The 4,251-nt window shown below is 32.1% G+C and overlaps 1 long non-coding RNA gene across 1 annotated transcript; it reads right to left on the bottom strand.

Annotated features, from left to right (window-relative positions):
* Positions 1 to 426: 426 nt before the first annotated feature.
* On the bottom strand, positions 427 to 3,728 carry LOC121420750. The gene is made up of 3 exons (XR_005970821.1): positions 3,674 to 3,728; positions 3,000 to 3,179; positions 427 to 1,688 (listed from the first exon to the last, which is right to left on the bottom strand). It is a non-coding gene; the product is annotated as an uncharacterized LOC121420750 (long non-coding RNA).
* Between the last annotated feature and the right edge of the window lie 523 nt (positions 3,729 to 4,251).

Below are 4,251 nucleotides of genomic sequence, written 5' to 3'. Positions count from 1 at the left end.
CTGTTATATTATTCAGGCATAGCGATAAATGCTTCCGTTGCCATAGTTACTTTGGGCTATTTGTGATTGAACGTACGCGTGCACACATGTAGGCCTAATTTTTCGCGCCCAATTAACGTTAACAAGATCTAATAAGGGATACAGTTTGTTGATTGTTGCAGGCAGCACATAAAAGAAGCGAAAATAGTTTGGAGTGTTCTGGCTAGCATCGAACACTTTTTGAAACCTCAATTAAAGTTGTACACTCTAAAAAATGAAGTGCTAATTCAGCTCTTAAAGAGCGTGTATATATATAGTGACTGCACTTCGGAGTGCTGATTTGTCTAGTTCAAATTTGAACGAGAAAAATCAGCACTCCGAAGTGCAGTCACTATACACGCTCTTTAAGAGCTGAATTAGCACTTCATTTTTTAGAGTGTATGAATATAATATACATAGATATAAACATCATGCATGCATTTTTCTTATTCATCATGTTCATATTGCAAAATATAAACTCTCATAGGGTAATATCTAATACAGTTCATTCATCGCAGAGTGGTTGTAAATTGAGGTAACGAAATGGCTCAAATTGAAAAAAAAAAGAGTTTGATTAACAAGTAAAGAAAAATGATGATTGTAATAATTGAGAAAGAAAGATAGTAATTTCTAATACCAATAATTTTAAAAATTAATAACATTTCTAAAATTGTTCTCATCTTTTACATTTTTTATCTGTTTCCTTATATCTGTGGACTGAATCATCGGCAAATAATTATGAAAAATAAAAAAATCGTAATTACCGTCGCAATATTTTAGTTAACAATTAAGTAAATCATTAATGAATTTTCAACTTTTTGAAATAATCATGAATATTAACATTTTTTCTCCCTCGTTGATACACCAAGTCTGCTTCCCCCAAAGAGATGTCTATATTAAAGGTATTTTCAATGCGTTTAACAGAGTCTGGGATCAGCAAATGATGATCAATTTCCCATTTCCATGCACAAGAAATCTGATGCTAATATGACTTAAACGTACTCGGACTGGTGTCGATTTCGCCCGGGTGACTAAGGCCCGTATTCTGAAGTCAGGTTTATGTTCTAAGTCAGTATTTAATTATGAAAAGCCAGAAAAAATGACAGGATTATTACATTATACGCTTCTTATGTTCTTTATGATATGCATGAATGGTAAAAAACCCTTTTTAAACCAATATTCTCAAACATGTTTTGAATGATTAGTGTGCCAAATAAGCTGAAAATTTTCAACTTCACTTCCTAGAAACCTCTATTACAATTGGCTTTCCATAGTTGACCCACTAATTTAGACCAGACTTTCAATTAAACCTGACTTAAGAATACGCGCCTAAGACTCGACATTAATCAGCGTTCAATACAATGTTTGAGCACCCATTGACGTCAATATCACCATTCAAGTTAGAAATACAAGAAATTGACAAATTAAAACTAAAACACTAAACGCAACGAGAGGGACTGGGTTTTGGCTAAGTGAATTCCCGTTATTGCAGTTTGTTCCTTTGCAGAAACAGACATAGCCTGTGAAGCCGACAAATGTCCCATTTTCGACGCCGGCGCTGATGTCCTTTTCGTATTCTCTGAGTAACGGGTCGATCTCCTGATCGTCGAGACATCGGTCGAGATCGTAACCGCAGGATCGAACGAAGAATTGTGTCATCACATCACCATCTGAAATAATGAGAAAATCATACAGATAGAGAGAGAGAGAGAGAGAGAGAAAGAAGGAGGGGGGGGGGGTAATTAGATGGATTGTTTTAGTGAATTAATATAGAACAATTGAACATTGTAAAATTTTAAGGATTTCTCAGTAGCTATATATATATATATATATATATATATATATATATATATGGTAATTAGATGGATTGATTTAGTGAATTAATATAGAACAATTGAACATTGTAAAATGTTAAGGATTTCTCAGTAGCTATATATATATATATATATATATATATATATATATATATATATATATATATATATATATATATATATATATATATATATATATTTATATATATGATAATCATGTTACTTGTTCTATTTGTTATAATTAATTCGTTTATCTATATATATTCCATTTTTATTCATATACTTCTTTATTTCTGAATTTAGTTTTCACTTATTATTGGTATTATAATAATAATTTTCGGGGGACAAATTTTGTTAATTTTATTTAGGCACCCTTTTCACTTTTATCCCCCTAACTCTTCACATGTACTGTATACGTTAAACATTTTTCTTTATTATCAAACGATCTATTTAAAGCTCATTGAACTATTTTTTTTAATGGTTTCCTCAAGATACGTTTTTATAACTGTTAATAATACGATTGCCTTGTAACAACAAATGGTTAAGATTTCACACAAAATAAATATATTTATAGAGAGAGAGGGGGGGGGGTAGGTTACCGACAAACTCTTAAAACTCTTTAAACTGAGTGTGTTCTCATATTTTCCACATTTTGCATTTGATATACATCTCTGTAATTCGTAACCCCCATTTTACAGCAAAAAATACACCCTTTCACGTATTTGTTGTCATTTTGACGTCGGTGATTGCCAAAGGTGTACTTAATATAATATAATGATTTAAAAATTTGCAGGGCTTTATGATTTTGAATAGAGAGAGAGACTAGAGATATAAAAAATGCTTTTAATTTATTGATAATTGATTTAAAAAAAATGTGTGTAAAAATGGAATCAGTAATTTATTAAAGCTAATTTATAACTGTTTACAATTCTAAAGGAGTTTGATAGGATTATCGGAAAAATACCACTTGTGGTGATTAATTTGGTGCTGAGGGGGGCAGCTCGTGGCCTACCTAACTTCTGACCAGTATACCAACATTGAGGGAGCCCTTTAACTTTGTTTCCTAGAATATAAGAACGTTTCTTTGCTTTAATCCTTTTTAAACGAATTAATCAAGATAAATGATTAATAAAAAAAGAAGAAAAAAAAAGCTCAGTGACTACTTACACAAGTCATAGGAGTACATAAAGGTTGCATTCATAACCATACACCCTCCGTTGCATTCAATGACGTCTGTTAAATTAGTTTCATCTTCACAGCTATCATCAATATTGTTTGGTACTTTATAGGCTGTAGAGTTGCTGTGCGTTCTTATACTCATACACGAGTAGCAGTAATTTGAGAAAACTAATAAAAGAAAACGGGATTGGAACATGAAGAAGAAGAAAAAGGAGAAAAACAGATGAAAAAGATGGATTTTTATCTTTCCTCGAAAAAAAAAACAATTCCATGCTCCAAAGAATGTTTTATTTTTTCACCTTGTCAATAAAAGTTTGTAAAATACTTATTGGGTGGTTCTTGTATTCACACACAAACACACACCCACATACACGCAACCTCACTCCCATCTTCACACACACACACACACACACATATATATCGCAATTTTCAAGGACGGACGACCTTAACAGTAATCCTTGTATTTCGTTGGATCGATATAGTTAGGCGTTACAGGGTGTTATTTATAGACAATTCTCGGATGATTGATCGTTTTCAGGATTTGAAAGTCGAGAGTAAATTGCTTTTTTATCTCCCAAAATGCATACAATATGCTAGGGTTTGAATTAAATTGCCTCATAACATCCAGAATTCTGTAATATTATATAAATATATATACACACCTGATTGAACGATGGATAATAATAGAGCTGTTATCGTGGTGAGCGCCCGCAGATCTACAGTAAGATAAAATAAAGGGAACATTTTTATGAAATAGTTGATCATTCACTAAAAAAGCGCTGTCAAAACTGGATAAAATACCGTTTAATACCATTCTCCCGCTTTGCTTAATAAAAATGTTAATTGATAATAATAGAATTAATGAATTCCATGTATATTTGAATTTTGACTTGTTTAAGTGAGTGATGTAAGGGATTTTTTTTATCAAGTTTGCGAAATTAATTATTGTATTATTGTTTTTATGTATTCTAATTGACGGCATTATCCATGGATAATTTGACCGTGTTATTTTGATTTTATGCCTTTATTGATATTGTAATAATGTCCATGTTTTGGAGAGGACGAAATACAATGCGGCAGCCTTTTTTACTATCCGGCATCTTCAGATCCTTCGCTCAGGATCGGGAAACTCAAGGAGTCACCTTATCTTAACAGAGCGTGTACAGGGACAAGACAATACATGAACGCTTTTTCAAAATAAAGCTTGATGTGGAGATAATGTGTCTCTCCTGCTAGCTCT

The sequence above is a fragment of the Lytechinus variegatus genome, chromosome 8, assembly GCF_018143015.1.
Source record: "Lytechinus variegatus isolate NC3 chromosome 8, Lvar_3.0, whole genome shotgun sequence".
NCBI lineage: Eukaryota > Metazoa > Echinodermata > Echinoidea > Temnopleuroida > Toxopneustidae > Lytechinus > Lytechinus variegatus.
This window is presented reverse-complemented; position numbering and strand designations above follow the sequence as displayed.